Below are 22,327 nucleotides of genomic sequence, written 5' to 3'. Positions count from 1 at the left end.
TAATACCTCAGTGTAACCTCAAAATATCACTTCAATTTTGCTCTAAGTGCCCATGAATTTTTCAGTTCCACCTTATATAAATATTATATAAATTATATATAAATATATAGATACAGATAGAGATATATAAAATGTAAATAACATGTCTTGTGTTATTTGCTGGCTTTTAATTTAAGTCTTTCAGGCAATGATTCCTTTACCAAATTCATTTCAACAGGGAGAGAAACATGAGAAATCCATAGAGGAATTTTTGTTGGTAAATGTCATGAGACACATATGATGAAAAGCATTTAGTTTAAATTCTCATTTCTAATATTTCTAAGGAAGATCATAATAGAATATTACAAAAATTTTAGCTTTATAAATCCCTATTTAAATCATATCAGAAATAGACAATTGTGATAGAGAAGTATATGTATTTATAGCGAGCCAGTGTATTTTATGTTATTTGATTCTATATATATATGTATATCAGAATATACATGAGAAGGGTGGTATTATAATGACATTTTAAAACACATTTCCAGGAGAAGTCTAATAGATTTATAATTATTTAAAATACAAAGTGGTGAAATGAAGAGCTGGCATTATGGTGTCATGGGTAAGGCTGCTGCCTGAGATGCCAGCATTCTATATGGGCACCAGTTGTTGAACCAGCTTACTCGACATCCAATCTAACTCTCCACTAATGGCCAGGGAAGATCAGCAGAAGATGGCCCGAGTGCTTTGCCCTGCTCTCCATGTGGCAAAGCTAGAAGTTCCTGGCTCCCAGCGTTGGCCTGGACCATAGCTGGCAACAGCCATCTGGGGAGTGAATCAATGCATAGAAGATATCTTTCAATGTCTTCATCTGTCTTTCTGTCTCTCTCTCTGTCTCTCTCCCTCTCTCTCTGTAACTCCTTCAAGTAAATAATTATTTTTTAAAAATAAACACTAAAATGAAATATTCACCAGAACAATAAGTTCAAGAAATATAAGAATGGCTTGGTTTCTTGTCTCAGAATTCATTAATTCTATGAAATTTCCAACTAAGCACAAAAATGAAAAACACAATAGAAATAAAGAAGACATCTAATCCATCTATAGGACTATAAATAATGCTTGGAAGCTTTACATGTACTCTTTAAATACACAAAAACCCAGTGACAATTATTTTTGTTCTATTTCCTATAGTGGGTTCTGCATTCAATTATGGCTGCCACTAAAAACTTAGTGTAGACTGAAGGTATTAATAATTATCAATTATTTACCATTATTTTTCATCATCATATGCTTTTCACTTACCCTTATATCTGGATCGTGGGCATTCAATGAATAATGATTAAAAATTGAATGGAAAACTGGTTAATATTTCTAACTCATTCAGAAGCTAACTAAAACCATTCTTAAGGAATTTCTCTTGTCCTAGCAGATTCATATCAAAGATGTCAAAATCCTGCTTTGAATATTATAGGCTTAATTCACTATTTGCTAAGTTAAGATGCAGGAAACCATTAATAAAAATTATATAATAAACTCAAAGGAATATTTCCTTTACAAGTTTTTTGCAGAGAAACAATTTCTTCAGTCTGTTGGGGGATGAGAATGTAGGGGAATCACTGAGCCATGTATTTCAAATAATTATTTAACTTTAGTTTTATCATATGTGAGACAAATTCCTATGCCATTGTGTGTTCTGAACACAATAATAAAATGAAGCACATATGTTCTTCAACACATTCTGGTTGTCATAACTGAGGAAAATCATTGCATCATTACAGTGCAAGTACATGTTGCTTCCCTGAGCTTGCAGAGTGCATCTGTGAGTTACTGTCAGGGTGCCTTTCTCCCCATGGAGGCCCTGTGCTGTGAGTATGTGAGTCCAACAGGACAGTGGAAGTTCAAGCTTGGACTGGTTGAAAATTATTAATGATTGAAGAGCATTTTTGTGGTAAACAAGAGAGCAGGGAGAGAGGGATTTACATTATATGTGAAACTAAACCTTAGAGCTTGACACATTATCTTAATTTTTTTGATAGGCAGAGTTAGACAATGAGAGAGAGACAGAGAGAAAGGTCTTCCTTTGCCATTGGTTCACCTCCCAAATGGCCTCTATGGCTGGCATGCTGCGCTGATCTGAAGCCAGGAGCCAGGTGCTTTCTCCTGGTCTCCCATGCGGGTGCAGGGCCCAAGCAGTTGGGCCATCCTCCACTGCACTCCCTGGGCACAGCAGACAGCTGGATTAGAAGAGGAGCAACCAGGACAGAATCCAGAACCCCAATCAGGACTAGAACCTGGGGTGCCGGCGCCGTGGGCAGAGGATTAGCCTAGTGAGCTGCGGCACTGGCAGACATATTATCTTATAATATCAGCATTCATTTGCTTAAAAAATCCTGGAAGTAAACCTCATCAATTTTCAGAATGTAAATAGAGAGTAATACAGTATGGTTGCTTGTATTTCAATGGTAGAAGCACTAAGAAATGCAGTAAGGAGGAGGTTCGATGTGTTTGAAGGCGGTCAGGAGGAGTAACCATCAAAGTAGGATGATAAAGGGAAATTTTGTTTATCACTTTCTATTTTTCCCATTGTTTTAATCCCCTAGAGAAAGTTCTAGCAAAAAAACATAAGTAATAACAGAGAAGTGGGAGCAGAGAATGGTCAAGTTGTCCAATTTTTTAATTCTGATGGAGTCAGTTGCCAGGGACTTGTTTGATTTTCAGCCAAGCAGCAAAGCAGCTGTGTTGGAAGACCTGGCATTAAATGCATAATGTCATCAGATTTTTAGGGCCTGCAGCATTAATCAGGCATTTCATCCAATGGTAACAGTTAGGGAGCAGACAATTAGGATGTTCTCCACAAGTTATGGTCACAACTGATAAAAATAAGACAACAAATTTTATTTCAACTGTTGTTTCAAGCATTCAAGAAAATATACAATACAATTATTAAAAAGTATAAAATAGACATGATTGAAATGTGAATTACAAACAATAAAGATGGTTGTTTATTTTTTTAATTTTTTTCAGTTTATGAGTTTACACAGTTGGGAGTGCATCACTTCTAGGTATTATAGAATTCTTGGTGATAGGTTTACTCATGTGGTGCCACTGCAAAGAAGGTAACAGTGAATGACTTTCAGTCTGGAAAATGCCCTCTGGCATTCTGTATTTTGACAGAGGGAACTTGAGTTGGTTGCCTTGCATTTACTGTCTAATACACATACATACAATGAAATGCACGTTCTTTGGAAGTTTTATGTAAGTCTTATCTGGGTAAGCACCAATGTATCTGAGATCATGAAAAATTCTTCTTCACCTCCATTTCTATTTCCCCAGACTTATCCTCTAGGGGAAAATAACCAAGGAGTAGAGGAGTGAAAAGAAATGAAAAATTCAATGTATATGACTTGAAAAATAAACTACAGATGAATTTTTTTCTTTAGAAATTCATATGTAATACTTGAAACAGTATTTTAAAAATCAGGTTCTGTTTCTGATAACAATCCCTTCTACAAATCACTTTGCAGACCTTTCATTAATTTACCTAGAAGAAAAAATACATATAAAGCATCCTATTATTTTATAAGAAACCATATTTTGAACATCAAAGTTCACACACAGAAACATATGTATATAAAACACATATATACTATGAAACTGTATAAGCACATGACACCAAATTAAGTAGCTATCTAAAATGCTGTATCATTGTTGCCTTGTAATTAAAAAAAACTGTAAGACATTTTTATACAGTTTAATGTAATTTGTCTAAATACCATGACTCACAAAGGAACAATATTGTATTTACATGGCTTAGTGTGACACAGACATTAATGTCCTATTCATAATTTTATCATAAGCTTTAGTACAATTATGCAAGGAATGTAGAGAAGCAAATCCATTGTTCACACTACTACATGACAAATTCATCACATTAAAATATTTATATATATATATTTATTTTAAAGATTTATTTATTTGAAAGGCAAAGTTATAGAGAGGTAGAGGCAGGGATAGGGAGGGAGGGAGAGTGAGAGGGAGGGAGGGAGGGAGGTCTTCTATCTGCTGGTTCACTCCCCAGGTGGCATGATGGCCAAATCTGTGCCAATCCAAATCCAGGAGTCAGGATTATCTTCCAGATCTCTCACATGGGTACAGGGGCCCAAGGACTGGAGACATCTCCCACTGCTTTCCCAGGCCATAGCAGAGAGCTGGTTCAGAAACAGAACAATCAGGACTTGAACTAGTGCCCAATGGGATACCAGCACTGCAGGAGGTGGCTTTCCCCTCCATGCCCCAGTGCTCTCCCACAGTACTAGAGTCTTCCAGTGGAGTCTTCCACTGAAAATATAACTGAGCAAATCACTGTTAATATTGTTAAGCCATAATGGCCAGATTAGCGTATTTTAGAAATTATGTTTAATTAAGATGTCACAGTGATGTGTTGCCAATAGAACAATGTATTTTTTGCTTTCAGATCATTCAGTAGTTCCATTAGCAAAGGTGATAGCAATGCTGATATTTCTGGAATCTCAAGGAGAAATTTAAATGGGATTATGGAGGAGAGACCTTGCTTGTTAATGTAATATTATCAATATAAAGAGCCTTTCAAATGAAAGGAAAAAAAAAGTGCATTGCTGGCAGGCTTTGTGGCTTATCAGATTTATCCCCGCTAAACATAATTTGGAAAATAGATGTTGAAAGGGTAAGAACTGATTCCCACTATGGTAAGGCTGCCTGGCATGGCCACAGTGGCTATTGCTCAGAAGAATGGCAGGAGACTGGGCCAGCACCATGGTGTGAGCATCCCTATGAATGGTGGTTTGAGTTTCAGCTGCTCTATGTCTGATCCAGCTTTCTGAGAATGTACCTAGGAAAACAGCCAAATATGGCCCAATGTTAGGGGCCCTCCATCAATGTTGGAGACATGGATGGATTCCCAGGCTTATGACTTCATTCTGGTGCAACCTAGGCCATTGCAGCAACTTGGCCAGTAAACCAGTAGATGGAAGTGTGTGTTTGCTTTCTCTCTCTCTCTCTCTCTCTCTCTCTCTCTCTCTCTCTCTCTCTCTCTCTCTCTCTCTCTCTCCTTCTGTCCTTCTTTCCATCTCCCTCTTCTTTCCACTCACTCTATTTCTCTGACTTTCAAATAAATGAGATATTTGTAAAAACTGAAAACTATTTCTCTGAGTTCTCCAGTTTTGACTAAATTTAGTAAAGAAAATGAGAGTGGAGCCAGGTTGTTCATAACGTTTGACAGAGAAGAGCCCTGTCATGAAATTGTAGGGAGTTCACCAGTGTATGGCAGTGTAGTGGAATGAGAAGGCCATGCCAAGGTGGCCACTGGCAAGTGAGCATCAGTTAGTCAGGAATGGCTTTGAAACTGCCTGGCGACAGGCTGTGATTGGATGGCTCTGGAAACTGCCTGGCAACAGGCTGTGATTGGTTGGGGTATAGACCGCCCCTTGACCAGATTGGCTGGTCTTGGCTATATAAGCTGTTGTACCAACTGTAATAAACGAGTCTGCAGGCTGCTCGCCTCAAGCCTGCTCTCACCGGACTCCCGGGGTCTGTGTGTTGACTCCACGCCTCTTGCCCCCACCACGCTGCTCCTCTCAGAAACGAACCCACTGCTACATTGTAGAGAATTCAACGGCAACATCTGGCACCCCAACGTGACTGAGAAAGAAACAGCGTGTCGGACTAGGCGAGGTCCCCCCCTGGATTTCGGCAAGTAGGCCCCTCGGTGTTTTGTGTGCTGTTCGGTTCTGTGAGGGTGAGCACAGAACCCCCTCCTACGCCCCTTTCCTTGTCCTTGTCCTCGGTCTAAGTGACCCCAGGTTAGCTCACACCGCCCTGAAGCGTACGTCGCTTCTCGGCTCCTCCTTTTACTTTCGGTTCGCCCGGCGAATTCACATAAGGGACTGATCATCCCAGAATTCGGAACCAAGTCATCTTCCCTCACTCGAGAGAGGTGACACTCCGGAGACACCGTGTGGGCATACGGCCTTGACCTAACGAATCAAGGAAGTCCCCCACTAAGCACAAGACATACGTACGATCTGATACACCACTATCTGTTTGTCTAGCATAGGGAAACCTCCTACAAAATGCCATCCACAGTTGAGGTGCTAGGAATTTGCTTTGTTACGGTAGCAGTGCTATACGTGTCTTTCCTCTGGCTAGAGTTGGCGTACCGTGCCGCTCTTAAGCGCTCAGACATGGGAACGATACCCCCCTCTCAGAATCCTGTGCAGATTATCAAAGATAGTGAATCTGTGAGTGATAGGAGCCTGACACTCCAGGTCCCTGTCTCACAGACAATGGTTAATGACTTAGGGAGAGAGAACTCTGACAGTGAAAAAAACAACGTAGCAAACAAGGTAGCAATGCCTAGTCAGCTACCCACCACATACCCGTGGGATGAATTCAGAGGACCTCTAGACAATAACTCATGCAATGTCATCCCATCCGCACCAAGTGAGGATCCCCACATTTGTGGCAGTACTTGGGTACCCCAATCTCTCAGGGCAGCCGCTAGATCCCATGCCATCAGCATGTTTGCTGCTAATGTCGAAGTGTACGCAAAATTCAGGCCCTGCATTCCAACGCCTGTAAAAAGGCTTCTATTAACCAAAGGTCGAGGATATGCTTGTGTCTTTCCAGAGAATGCGGAAAAGCCCATTTAGGTACCAGCCAGAAACATCAAGCCTGCAACTGTAAGCCAACCAGAACCAGCTGAACAAGACTGAGACTCCGCCTTGTTAGCAGACGCACCTGCCCTATCATCCTACCCTAAGAAACTGCCCATAGCCACATCTGTTACCATTGTGTACCCCACTAGCTCTGGTCAGCCATTCAAATGGCCCACAGCCTGTGTGTGGTCATGCCATTCCTGATAACCGTTATTCCTCATTCCTACCCCTATCTGAGCAAGCAATCCTGTGGTCTCTCAATTTGAGCGCTGGTTAGTCAATGATGGGTAAGATCCCCTGGGGGACAACCTAAGACAGGCACAGCTGCGTACGGAGACCACATGGAAACGGGGTCAACAATGGTATGGCCAAGAATCATGCCTCCCGTTGCTCAAAAATAAATGAAAAGGGGGAAATGTAGTGGAATGAGAAGGCCATGCCAAGGTGGCTACTGGCAAGTGAGCATCAGTTAGTCAGGAATGGCTTTGAAACTGCCTGGCGACAGGCTGTGATTGGATGGCTTTGAAACTGCCTGGCGACAGGCTGTGATTGGATGGATTTGAAACTGCCTGGCGACAGGCTGTGATTGGATGGCTCTGGAAACTGCCTGGCAACAGGCTGTGATTGGTTGGGGTATAGACCGCCCCTTGACCAGATTGGCTGGTCTTGGCTATATAAGCTGTTGTACCAACTGTAATAAACGAGTCTGCAGGCTGCTCGCCTCAAGCCTGCTCTCACCGGACTCCCGGGGTCTGTGTGTTGACTCCGCGCCTCTTGCCCCCACCACGCTGCTCCTCTCAGAAACGAACCCACTGCAACATTGTGGAGAAATCAACGACAACATCACAGTACATCACAAATACCTCTGGATAATCAACAACAACCACCACAAAGGAGCACTTTATTTTTGGACTATAGGCTCTCTGACCTGTCCCATGACATTCTCGGTTGAATGATTAACCAAACATTGGCAGGGGAAGATAGCATTGTGACTTCATCCAAGGCTGCATTATCCTGAGATGGTTGACGGATATATTCAGACACTGCTATATAGATCAGCATGGTAGGATTCAGGTGTATAATCAGCAGTATCTTCACATGGTCCTCAGAATCATATAACATCAGCCTTCTGTGATTAGCCACATAACTATGCAAGAAACACTGAAATGCCAAACATCTTACCTTTAATGAAACAGAACACAGTACTAGATTTTATATAGTTAATCTCTGAGGACTGTTAAATATGTGTATAGTTCATTCATGTTTCTGTAGTTCAGCAGTATTATTATAATGCAAATATTGCAGTTGTGATGGTATCATGATGGACACATTGGGTTTGGTAACTCTTTAATTGTACCATTGTACATATTGCATTGTCAAACTGAAAAGATGTGTCGGAATTATGCTTAGGCAAAATGATCATGTGATTTTCTAAATATCTCCTGTCCTGCAGTATAAATAAATTTTTTAACAAATAGGGACTTCAAAATAATACAGAACTTGTATGGAAGTATTTTCCTGTGTCTTATTTTAAAACAGGCATATTTATTGGAAAATACAGCATAAGCAATAAAGCAATATTTACTTACTGAAAAAATTACTTGAATTCTTCCTAAGACTTACATGGTCATCTAGATTCCGGAAGCTAAAAGACCCACCCCACTGCAAAAAAGTCCACCCCACAGCAAAAAAAAAAAAAAAAAAAGTCCAGAAAACACTTTATTCAAACTATGAAACATAAAGGAAAAGGAGAGAATCCCAAATATAGTAACAGAAAGTGACGTGCTTTTCATATTTAATATAAAGGAAAAGAAGCAAGTTTGTCAATAGAAACCATAGAGACCAGAAGAGATTGGGGTGATATATTCAATATTTGAAAAGAAAAAAAAAAACACTGAACCATGAATATTATATTCAGCAAAGCTATCCTTTAGAAATGGAGGCGAAATAAACTATTTCATAGACATACAATAACAGAGAATTCTACACCACTAGATGAGGCTTATAAGAAATTCTGAAGGGAGGCCTATATTAGAAGTAAACGATAGACACATAACACGACCAAATTCATCAACAGTGCTGATACCATCAGCAACTAATCAGCTTAGTGGAAGTTGGTAGTTCTTATCAAAACATACTAAACTTCAATGTAAGTGGATTCAATTCTCCAGTCAAATACATACTGGTTGGCTTAGTGGATTAAAATTAAAAATACCCAACTCTACATTGACTACATGAAACTAACTTCACAAGTAAAGAAACAGATAGATTAAAAGTGAAAGCCAGAAGTCATTATACCAAGCAAATGGAAACCAAAAGTGAGTGAGAATAGCAATACCCATATTAAATCAAAATAGCATATTAAATCAAAATAACATATCAAACCAAAAACTTATATTGTCACAAACTATAGAAAGAGACTAAGAAGCACATTTTATACTGATAAAAAGGTTTAAGGCCCAAGAGGTTATAGTAATCATTGACATCTATTCACCTAGCACAACACCACCAAGAGACATACAGTAACTATCATTAGACCTAAAGGGAATGATGGACTCCAATACAGTAATAGTGGGCAACTTCAATGCCATACTGTTATCAATGGATAGATAAGCCAGACAGGAATTCAATAAATATATTGAAAAAGATTAACCATACTGAGCAAATGGATCAGTTACAGATGTAGTTACAGAAGTAAATGGGTATAGTTTTATCTGACAGCTGCAGAATATACATTCTTTTCATCAGTACAGGGAGCATTTTTTTTTACTATCAATTCATATTTTAAGACTCAAATCAAGTCTTACTAAAATTTAAAAGAGTGAAATAATTCCTTGTAGCTTCTCAGACCACAGAGGAATAAAACTAGAAATCAATAAGAACAATAGAATATTTACAAATTAAGCAGCATGCTACTGAATGGCCAGAGTCCCTGAATGAATTTAAAAAGATATAAAATGCTCTTGAAAAAAAATACAATGAAAATGCATCCTATCAAATCCTGTGGGATACTGCCAAGGCAATACTAAGAGGAAAGTTTGTAACAATAAGTACTTATATTAAAGAGAAAGATTGAAAATAAATGACTGAAGCATGTATTCCTAGGACTTAGTAAAACAAGAAAAAGCCTACACAGAAATGAGGTAAGATGTAATAAAAGTCAAAATATAAGTAAGATTGAAACTAGAAAAAATACTATAAAAGAACAACAAAGCCAAAAGCTTCTTTTTAAAGAAGATAAGCATAATATATAAGCTTTTAATAGATTAAAAAATAGAGAAAAATCATAAAATTACAGGCATAGAAGGAGATATTATAGATGATACCACAGAAATAGAAAGAATCATAAAATTACTATGAATAAGTGCATGGTAACAAATTTTAAAATCTCAAATAAATGTTTAAATTCCTAGTTACATATATTTTAGCAATGACAAGTTGGTTTTTTTAAAGCTTTTTTTATTATTATTTTTTATTTGTGTTTTTATTTTTTGACAGGAAGAGTGGGCAGTGAGAGAAATAGACAGAAAGGTCTTCCTTTTCTGTTGGTTCACCCCCCCAATGGCCGCTGTCACCAGCACACCATGCTAATTTGAAGCCAGGAACCAGGTGCCTCTCCTGGTCTCCCATGCGGATGCAGGGCCCAAGAACTTGGGCCATCCTCCACTGCACTCCCAGGCCACAGCAGAGAGCTGGACTGGAAGAGGGGCAACTGGGACAGAATCCAGTGCCCCAACTGGGACTTAGAACCCGGTGTGTCAGCGCCGCAGGCAGAGGATTAGCCTAGTGAGCTGCAGCACTGGTCTTTTTAAAGCTTTTCAATTTTATTTTTTGGAAGGTAGAATGACAAAATGAGGGAGAGACAACAAAGGGATCATTAATCTATTGGTTCATTCCCCAAAGGACCTCAATTGTCAGGGCTGAGATCAGCAAAAGCCATTAGCCTGGGAATCCATCTGAGTCTCCTACATGGATGGCAGGGCCCCAGCTACTTGGTCCATCATTCTCTGCCTTTTCAGGTACATAAGCAGGGGGCTGTGTTAGAAGCAGAACAATGGTGACCTAAACAAGCACTCTAGTATGAAGTGTCAGCATCACAAGCAGTAGCTTAATCTGCTGTGCCACATGCTGGCTCTCATAGTTGGGTTTTAACCTGGGGGTAACATCATCATGTCTAAACTTTTGAAAATATAAAAGAATATCTGGCCAGCTCCGTGGCTCAGTAGGCTAACCCTCCACCTTGCGGCACTGGCACACTGGGTTCTAGTCCTGGTTGGGGCTCTGGATTCTGTCCCAGTTGCCCCTCTTCCAGGTCAGCTCTCTGCTGGCCACCCCATGGGAGACAAGGAGGAAGCACCTGGCTCCTGCCTTCAGATCAATGTGGTGCACCGGCCACAGCACACTGGCCGCGGTGGCCATTGGAGGGTGAACCAACAGCAAAGGAAGACCTTTCTCTCTGTCTCTCTCTCTCACTGTTCACTCAGCCTGTCAAAAAAAAAGAAAGAATATCTGAAAGTCTGAAAAAGATTTCAGAAGGTAAGATTGCAAGGAACAAGGTTCAAAGATTACTACAATAATATTGGGGTACATAGTATTAACCTGAACTTAGGTAAAGACATGGGAGAGAGTGGAATCAACAAAAAAGACTAGGAATGACATTCTCACTGAGAAAGGTACCCTGGGAAGTATATTAACTCCTTGGCTGAGCGTTACCTTATATGACATCTTTTTATTCAATTTAAATATAAAGGATATTTCTGAGACAGCATTATGACAGTGCTTGACGTGCACTGCTAAGCAGTATATGCAGGTATTCTTAGAATTACAGCATATGTAAAAATGTCTTATATTCTTGCACCAGTCTTATGTTTACAATGAATTCCAAGTTGTTCTTTTAGCAATATTGAAGTTTTAGAATAAGGCCACTCAAAATCCTCTCAGGTTATTTCAGGTGACTGAGTGATTATTCTAGTTAATTATTATTGTAATTAAAATTATTCTAGTTGTAACTTTAAAAATACTTGTATTTTTTGTATTACATTCTTAAATGTCCAGAAGTACTAATTATTTTTATGAGGAAAGCCACAAGTACTTGTTAATAGAACTAATTTCTTGTGTTTTAATCACAGTGTTTTAATCACACTTTCACACTAAATCCCTTTGCAAGACAAAGCTTTTTTCATTTTGCCTTTTATATTTTAAACATTTTTTGATGTTTTGAAAAAGACTACTTGTTTATTTCCAGCTACTTGAAAAGCAGAGAAAGACAAAGAAAAGAAATAGAGAGACAAATCTTCTTGCTACTGTTATACTCCCTAAATTTCAAGAACTGTCAGGGCTGGAAAAATCACAGCCAGGAGCAAGGACCCATGAGCTAGGGAGTCTATCTGTGACTCATGTGGGGAGGCAGAAACCCAAATGATCCATCATCTACTCCTTTTCACGGTGTGCTGGCTGAATGTCGGATTGGATGCCGGGTTGCCAGAACATACGTCAGCACTCAAATACTATTGTGGGTATCTCAAGTGGTGGCTTACTTCACTGTGCCACACTCACCCCTACCTTACTCTCTCACTTTGACTTTATAGTGTGTTTGTTTAGGGAAGTCAATTTGCCATCCTTTATAAGATACATAATATGTTATGCAAGTCATAGAATTCTGTTGTTAGAATTAAAGTGAATTTAACAAATTCATACTGCTTAAAAATAATAATTTCATGGAATGTCCTGTAATGAACTTAAATATTTTACAAATAATAATTTTCTGTACCCATAAATCTTGTTTTTATTGAAAATATCTTTAAGGGTGGGCATTTAGCTTAGTGGCTAAGACTTGGTATAATTGTACCTCATGTTAGAACACCTGGGTTCAAATCCTGGGTCCACTTCTGTTTCCTGTTTCCTGAATGACAAATTGTGGTCCAAGTACTTGAATCCCTGCCACTGCTGTGGGGGACTCAGATTGAGCTTTTGGCTTCTGGCTTTTGCCTAGTTCATAACTGGATGTTGCAGGCATTTGGGTAGTGCACCAGCGGGTGGACGATATATCTTGGTCTCTCTATCTCTGCCTTGCAAATCGAAAATGAATTTAAAAAATATTAAACTTGGTTTATTTCTATAAAACAGTCAGTAACTTAGTCAAAAAGCTTAATGTAAATTTGATTATATGTTGAGTTAGTATGAGTGGCATGATTTTTTTTGTTTCTTAATATTCACTCTCTTTCTAATTTAATCCCCATTGTACAATATTATTGCCCTTTAAGTTACATAGAAACTATCACTAGGAAAAAATCACTTTACAAATCGCATTACAAACACATTCTATGTAAAGAGAGTATTTTACCTATTTTAATTTTTAACTTTACCGTATTCATTTTAAATTTTATTTTCACGTTTATAATTTTTTATTTTATTTAAACATTTTAATTTTTGTCTGTTCTTCCCTGAATCCTTACTCAAAAACAAGTCCTGGACCCTAAGTTCTGGACACTGAAGTCTAAACCTTAAGTTATTTCTCTCCACATGAATTCCCCACAGTGTATACAGTATATAAAATGAAACATAAACATTAAAAATAAACTACGGGAAACAGTCAATTTTGTTCAATCACTTATCACCTGTCAGTGAAGACTATACAGGGAATTATGATGAACTTGGACACCAACTGAAGTTTAGGCTTTGCTTCTGCTGCTCTGAAAGGCGGCCTGGGTGCTTCTCCCTCTCAGGGGAGGAGGGCCTGTGGGAGCAGGGCGCCCAGTGTTCCTGGTCACAGGAGGGCGGCCTCAACCACTGTTCCTGAGCAGCAGGAGCTGCTGCCCTCAGACTTCCTCACTCGCGTTGGCAGCCTTACCTTGTCGGGAAGAGGTACCTGGGCTGTGGTTTTATCCCATTCCCCATCTCTCACCCAGCAGAGGAGCTCAAGAGACACTCGCCCCCTTCAACGGGGAGGTAAGACCTCCTTCACGGCTGATCCTTCTAGCGGCTTTTCCCAGCATGGAAACCTGAGGCAAGCCCAGGATCGGAGCAAGCCCTGGCCTCAACGTCCCAGCACACAGGCTTCCTGTTCCCACAGTCTTAACTCACAGTGACTGTAGCCAAGCAATGAGGTTAAACAGAAGTGCACGCGCACCTGCAGAGGGTAGTCACTGCGCATGCGCAAGGAAGACCGGCGGCCACCAATAATCAGTGCTTATGCTGGGTCCTCGCTTCTGAGCGATGGCCTTCCTTGCTTTCAAAATGGGTGGGTCCTGGTGACAGTTGGCAACATTTCAAGAAGGAAAGATTCAGATCTGGAACTTCAGGAGGCTGAAGACCTTGTACCTACTAAATTTCCCTAAATTCTCTGTGCCTCCCTTTATCCCTAAGGTACACATCACTCTGTTCTAGACAGTTTCTTTGGGAATTTAACAGCTGCAGCAAAACTATGTTTTCATGACTTTAGAAACCGGCCATACGTGTAACCAATTGTGATTTTAGGAACAGAAATTAGTGCATGTTTGTGTTATTTCAATTTTGATTATTTTCATAGGAACAACCAAAGAAAAACCACAGTTTTATGTTATAGACCATGTAAAACATAATAAACATAGATATTTAGGAATATAGAATAAATTTAAAAACTCTTCAAGGAACCTTCAAAACAGTATTTTAAATATGACTTATTTGTATTCAGCCACTTTTTCCAAAAAATGTTTGTCTCTTTTTTGTATTTTGATGATACTCTGATTTATAAATAATTGTTGATATTTCTGACTAGTTTTTGTGCTCTGCAATTGTACAGACTATTTCTGAGAGAAGATCTGTCTTGTACAGTATCCTATGTAATAAAGGGAATGGGTTTAACTTAATTATCATTTTATTGAGAACAACTATTATGATTGCAGTATTGATAATATATTATGGAGGAAAATAAAAGAAAAACCTGCTAGCATATATATGTATTTTATATATGGAAAGGAAAATTGTTTGGCTTTTATAGTACTTTCTGATTTTGAATCTATTTTCATTCTGATCTAGAAAACAAAGCGGGATAATCTAATTACTGAATGAAAAAGAAAAGGAATTTTTACCAAAGTCTCAATGTAGAAATGAATAAGCTGGCCAGCGCTGAGGCTCACTAGGCTAATCCTCCACCTGTGGCACCGGCACACCAGGTTCTAGTTCCGGTCGGGGAGCCAGATTCTGTCCTGGTTGTCCCTCTTCCAGGCCAGCTCTCTGCTGTGGCCCGGGAGTGCAGTGGAGGATGGCCCAGTGCTTGGGCCCCACACCCCATGGGAGACCAGGAGAAGCACCTGGCTCCTGGCTTCAGATCAGTGTGGTGCACCAGATGCAGCCTGACAGCTGCAGCAGCCATTGGGGTTGAACCAACTGCAAAGTAAGACCTTTCTCTCTGTCTCTCTGTCACTGTCCACTCTGCCTGTCAAAAAAAAAAGAAAGAAAGAAAGAAAGAAAGAAAGAAAGAAAGAAAGAAAGAAAGAAAGAAAGAAGGAAGGAAAGAAAGAAATGAATAAGCTTAGTATGGTAACAGAGGGTATAAATTATAGTAAGAGTATGTTGGCTTCTCAAATGTTGCAATTTCAGTCTGGAAAATAGTTTGATTCAAAACCTGAAGTACGTTATAAAGCTGGAAACAGAATGTTTTGGCAGCTCCTCCGTTCTACTCTTTCACAATTCAGAAAAATAAGTTAAGTTTTCATCTGGAATACTGTTAAATTTCAAGAAAATTTCTAATATGGGACATCAAGATAAGAAAAATCAGTTAGGGTAAATGTTTAAAAAACTGTCCAGCAAGAAAGGTAGGAGGTAGAAAAGAGACATTTCATTGCAAAATTTGATATTGAAGACCTACAAATTGGATAAATGTAGTTTGAAAATGTTTCCTGTCATCATTTAGAAAGCCTATTGAGAATAAACACAAATGACAGGAAATTTCTTGGAAAACACTAAAGATGAAATGAAGCAGTTGAATTAAGATTTGTTTAAATATTCTCTCAAGTGCTTTATAGGTCTCCATGAAGAAATGGAGTTTAAATGTTTTTAGGGCAATTTTGGATGTTGGCATTCTGGGTAAAAAGATACTACAACATTTTCTTGCTAAAAATACATCTTTTTGAAAGACCAACCTACTTTGATAATTCATTAGAAATTCATTAGAGTTCTCTCAAAGAATAGAAAATACACTAAGGTTTCATAATGCAATATTTAATCATAGTGGTAGAAATAATGTAATAACTAACTTCTATTCAGATAAATGACTATCAAAATGTATGCTAGAATATCATTTTATATATGAAAATATATAGACATATAAAGAGGTATTCACAAAAATTGTAATTCAAATATGAAATTAATAAATTAGTAATTTTATACATTGTAATATAAATACTTGTATTTTGAGTTATTCTTAAAGATTGATGTTTTATGACTATAAAGGCACACACTATTTCTGCTTTATTGTTATTGAGACATTATATAAGACACTGACATTTCTGAAGTTTATTTTGGGTGAACATTAAATTCAGCTAAGATTTTCATTAAAATTTTTAATAATTTTTAAAAAATGAAGTCACATTTAATAACCACATCAGACCTGCATATGAGCTTAACAAATGAATAATTACAAAGTAACAAAGAAGAGCATATTTTGTTTCCCATTATAATTCCCAGTATTTTCCCCCTGTCATAACTATAATTCACTTCTTCAGTCCTCTCTGCTCACTCTGCTATGGCATAACACGACTCTGTCTTCATGAGACTGAGCTGGCTCATTCTCATTACTAGCATAGCTCCTCCTGTCAGCTGTGTCATCCCACTACAAGATGGAAACTGGCATGAGAGGGATGGTGGCCTAAACTAATAGTTACAGACAGATCAGAACCCATGGCCTCCACAGCCCACAACCTCTGTAAGTACTGCTGAGCATGAGAATATCTTATTGTTACAACTGTCTCTGACCTAGTTAGCTGAATGGTGATTTTCACTTGAAATATGGATGCCTGGACACCAGGGTTCTAAGTTCTGTTATGTTCTATCACTAAGGAAGTGATGTCACCTTACTCTCTTACTTAAATCCACTCCTCTAATAGGAAAACTCCAAATCATCCTCCTTTGATTTCCCAGGCACATTAGCAGGGAGGTGGATTGGAAATGGAGCAGCTAGGACTTGAATTGGTGCCCTTAAGGGATGCTGGCACTGCAGACCGGGGCTTTAATACACTGTTCAATAGCACTGGCCCATAATGGTTACTTTTGACTTTTCTATTTTTCATGTTTCCATCAAAATGGTTATGTTACTTTACACAAAAGCAAAACATTAAAAATAGCATTCTACCACTATCTATATTATAGATAAACATGCAGCTAAAATTGATTTTAAAATTATGTATAAAATGCAAAACCTAAAACACATCCACATGAATATTTCATTCATAAATTAATTTATTTTTATTAACTTTTATTTAATGAATATAAATTTCCAAAGTACAGCTTATGGGTTACAATGGCTTTCCCCTCCCAAAACTTCCCTCCCACCCACAACCCTCCCCTTTCCCGCCCCCTCTCCCTTTCCAATCACATCATGATTCATTTTCAATTCTCTTTATATACAAAAGATCAGTTTAGTATATATTAGGTAAGGATTTCAACAGTTTGCCCCCATATAGCAACACAAAGTGAAAAAAAAATTCTGTTGGAATACTGGTTATAGCATTAAATAAGAGTGTACAGCACATTAAAGGCAGAGATCATACATAATATTTTTTAAAAATTAATTAATTTTCTATGCCATTTCCAATTTAACACCAGTTTTTTTTTTCATTTCCAATTATCTTTATATACAGAAGATCGATTCAGTATATAATTAGTAAAGATCACATCAGTTTGTACCCACGCAGAAACACAAAGTGTAAAAATACTGTTTCAGTACTAGTTATAGCATCACTGCACATTAGACAACATATTAAGGACAGATCCCACATGGGATGCAAGTACACAGTGACTCCTGTTGCTGACTTAACAATTTGACACTCCTGTTCATGGCGTCAGTAATCTCCCTAGGCTCTAGTCATGAGTTGCCAGGGCTATGGAAGCCTTAAGGGTTCGCTAACTTTGATCTTATTCTGATAGGGTCACAGTCAAAGTGGAAGTTCTCTCCTCCCTTCAGAGAAAGGTACCTCCTTCTTTGATGGCTCCGTTCTTTCCACTGGGATCTCACTAACAGAGATCTTTCATTTAGGTCTTCTTCTTTTTTTCTTTTCAATGGTATCTTGGCTTTCCATGCCTTCAATACTCTCATGGGCTCTTGAGCCAGGTCCTAATGCCTTAAGGGCTGATTCTGAGGCCAGAGTGTTGTTTAAGACATCTGCCATTCTATGAGTCTGCTGTGTATCCCACTTCCCATGCTGGATCTTTCTCTCCCTTTTTGATTCTATCAGTTAGTATTAGCAGACACTTGTCTTGTTTGTGTGATCCCTTTGTTTCTTAGACCTATCCAGGCCATCGAATGTGAACTGAAATTGATCACTTGGTCTAGTGAGATGGCCTTGGTACATGCCACCCTGATGGGATTGTATTGGAATCCCCTGGCACATTTCTAAATCCATCATTTGGGGCAAGACTGATTGTGCATGTCCCAAATTGTGCATCTCCTCCCTCTCTTATTCCCACTCTTATATTTAACAGGGATCACTTTTCAGTTAAAATTTAAACACCTAAGAATAATTGTGTGTTAATTACAGAGTTCAACTGCTAGTACTAGAACAACAACAACAACAACAAATACTAAAAAGGATAAAGTATTACATTGTACATCTAGAGTCAGGACAAAAGCTGCTCAGGTCATTGTTTCTTATAGTGTCCATTTCACTTCAACAGGTTTCCCCTTTGGTGTTCAGTTGCCGCCGATCAGGGCAAACAAATGATATTTGTCTCTTTGGGACTGGCTTAATTCACTCAGCATGATGTTTTCTAGATCCTTCCATCTTGTTGCAAATGACTGGGTTTCATTGTTTCTTACTGCTGTATAGTATTCTATGGAGTACATTTCCCATAATTTCTTTATCCAGTCTACTGTTGATGGGCATTTGGGTTGGTTCCAGGTCTTAGCTATTGTGAATTGAGCTGCAATAAACATTAATGTGCAGATGGCTTTTTTATTAACCAAATTAATTTCCTTTGGGTAAATTCCAAGGAGTGGGATGGCTGGGTTGTATGGTAGGGTTATGTTCAGGTTTCTGAGGAATCTCCAGACTGACTTCCCTAGTGGCTTAACCAGTTTGCATTCCCACCAACCATGGGTTAGTGTCCCTTTGTCCCCACATACTCTCCAGCATCTATTGTTGGTAGATTTCTGAATGTGAGCCATTCCCACCGGGGTGAGGTGAAACCTCACTGTGGTTTTGATTTGCATTTCTCTGATTGCTAGTGATCCTGAACATTTTTTCATGTGTCTGTTGGCCATTTGGATTTCCTCTTTTGAAAAATGTCTATTGAGTTCCTTGGCCCATCTCTTAAGTGGGTTGTTTGTTCTGTTATTGTGGATTTTCTTGATTTCTTTGTAGATTCTGGTTTTCAACCCTTTATCTGTAATATAGTTTGCAAACATTTTTCTCATTCTGTCGGTTGCCTCTTCACTTTCCTGACTGTTTCTTTTGAAGTACAGAAACTTCTCAATTTGATGCAATCCCAAATGTTAATTTTGGCTTTGACTGCCTGTGCTCCTGGGGTCTTTTCCAAGAAGTCTTTGCCTGTACCTATATCTTGCATGGTTTCTCCAATGCTCTCTAATAATTTGATGGTTTTGGGTCATAGATTTAAGTCTTTAATCCATGTTGAATGAATTTTTGTGTAAGCTGAAAGGTATGGGTCTTGCTTCAAGTTTCTGCACATGGAAATCCAATTTTCCCAGCACCATTTATTGAATAGGCTGCCCTTATTCCAGGGATTAGTTTTGGATCTTTGATCAAATATAAGTTGGCTGTAGATGTTTGGATTGATTTCCGGTGTTTCTATTCTGTTCCATTGGTCTATCCATCTGTTTCTGTACAAGTACCATGCTGTTTTGATAACAACTGCCCTGTAGTGTGTCCTGAAATCTGGTATTGTGATGCCACCGGCTTTGTTTTTGTTGTACAGGGTTGCTTTGGCTATTCGAGGTCTTCTGTGTCTCCATATGAATTGCAGCATCATTTTTTCCAGATCTGAGAAGAATGTCTTTGGTGTCTTGATTGGTATTGCATTGAATGTATAAATTGCTTTTGGGAGAATAGACATTTTGATGCTATTGATTCTTCCAATCCATGAGCATGGAAGAATTCTCCACTTTTTGGTATCCTCTTCTATTTCTTTCTGTAAGGTTTTGTAGTTTTCATCGTAGAGATCTTTAACATCCTTGGTTAAGTTTATTCCAAGGTATTTGATTGTTTTGTAGCTATTGTGAATGGGATTGATTTTAGAAGTTCTTCCTCAGCCGTGGCATTGCCTGTGTATACAAAGGCTGTTGATTTTTGTGGATTGATTTTATATCCTGCTACTTTGCCAAACTCTTCGATGAGTTCCAGTAGTCTCTTACTAGAGTTCTTTGGGTCCCCTAAATAAAGAATCATATCATCTGCAAAGAGGGATAGTTTGAGTTCTGCCTTCCCAGTTTGTATCCCTATAATTTCTTTTTCTTGCCTAATAGCTCTGGCCAAAACTTCCAGAACTATATTGAAGAGCAGTGGTGAGAGTGGGCATCCCTGTCTGGTACCAGATCTCAGTGGAAATGCTTCCAACTTTTCCCCATTCAATAGGATGTTGGCCGTGAGTTTTTCATATATTGCTTTGATTGTATTGAGGAATGTTCCTTCCATACCCAGTTTGCTTAGAGTTTTCATCATGAAAGGGTGTTGTATTTTATCAAATGCTTTCTCTGCATCTATTGAGAGAATCATATGGTTTTTCTTCTGCAGCCTGTTAATGTAGTGTATTACGTTGATTGACTTGCGGACGTTGAACAATCCTTGCATACCAGGGATAAATCCCACTTGGTCTGGGTGGATGATCTTTCTAATGTGTTGTTGCATTCTATTGGCCAGAATTTTATTGAGTATTGTTGCATCTATGTTCATCAGAGATATTAGTCTGTAATTCTCTTTCAATGCTGCATCATTTCTGGCTTAGGAATTAAGGTGATGCTGGCTTTGTAGAAAGAATTTGGGAGGATTCCCTCTGTTTCGATGGTTCTGAATAGTTTGAGAAGAATTGGGGTTAGTTCTTCTCTAAATGTCTAGTAGAACTCAGCAGTGAATCCATCTGGTCCTGGGCTTTTCTTTGTTGGTAGGGCCTTTATTACTGTTTCAATATCTGTGTAATTTATGGTTCTGTTTAGGTCTTCTATGTCTTCCTGGCTCAATTTAGGGAGGTTGTATGTGTCCAAGAATCTGCCATTTATGATAGATTTCCCTGTTTGCTGGCATACAAGTCCTTTAGTAATTTCTGATGATTCTTTTTATTTCTGGGGTGTCTGTTGTTATTTTCCCTTTTCATCTCTGATCCTATTGATTTGGGTCTTTTCTCTTCTTTTTTTAGTTAGTTGGGCCAATGGGGTGTGAATTTTTTTTATTTTTTTAAAAAACCAGCTCCTCGTTTGGCTGATTTTTTGTAATGTTTTTTGGATTCAATCCTGTTGATTTCTTCTTTGATTTTAATTATTTCCCTTCTTCTACTGGGTTTGGGTTTGGTTTGCTGCAGATTTTCTAGATCCTTGAGATGACTTGAAAGCTCATCTATTTGGTGCCTCTCCAATTTCTTGATGTAGGCACCTATTAATATAAATTTTCCTCTTCACACTGCTTTTGTTGTATCCCATAGATTTTGGTATGTTGTGCTGTTATCCTCATTTACTTCCAGAAATTTTTTGATTTCTCTTTTAATTTCTTCTATGACCCATTGTTCATTCAGGAGCATGTTGTTCAGTCTCCATGTGTTTGCATGTGCTCTGGGGATTCCCGAGTTGCTAATTTCCAATTTCATTCCTTTGTGGTCTGAGAAGCTGCATGGTATGATTCTAATTCTTTTGAATTTGCTGAGACTTGCTTTATGGCCTAGTATGTGGTCAATCCTAGAGAAGGTTCCATATACTGCTGAGAAGAATGTAAAGTCCTTAGATGTAGGATGAAATGTTCTGTAGATATCTGTTAGATCCATTTGGGCTATAGTGTCATTTAAATCTACTGTCTCCTTGTTGATCTTCTGTCCTGTTGATCTGTCTATCTCTGAGAGTGGAGTATTGAAGTCCCCCAGTACTATTGTATTGGGGTCTAAGTCTCCCTTTAAGTCCCTTAACAAGTCTTTTAAATAAGCTGGTGCCCTGTGATTAGGTGCATATACATTGATAATCATTATATCTTCCTGTTGAATGGATCCCTTAATCATTATATAGTGCCCCTCTTTGTCTCTCCTGACAGTTTTGTGGTAAAGTTTATGTTGTCTGATATTAAGATGGCTACGCCCACTCTTTTTTCTTTTCTGTTGGCATGGTATATCTTTTTCCAGCCTTTCACTTTCAGCCTGTATGCATCATTGTTGGAAAGATGAGTTTCTTGTAAGCAGCAAAAAGATGGGTTTTGTTCCTTAACCCAATCAGCCAATTGGTGTCTTTTAACTGGATAGTTCAA

The sequence above is a fragment of the Lepus europaeus genome, chromosome Y (assembly GCF_033115175.1).
Source record: "Lepus europaeus isolate LE1 chromosome Y, mLepTim1.pri, whole genome shotgun sequence".
NCBI classification, from domain to species: Eukaryota; Metazoa; Chordata; class Mammalia; order Lagomorpha; family Leporidae; genus Lepus; species Lepus europaeus.
The sequence above is the reverse complement of the archived record's forward strand: the minus strand, read 5'-3'. Positions refer to the sequence as shown.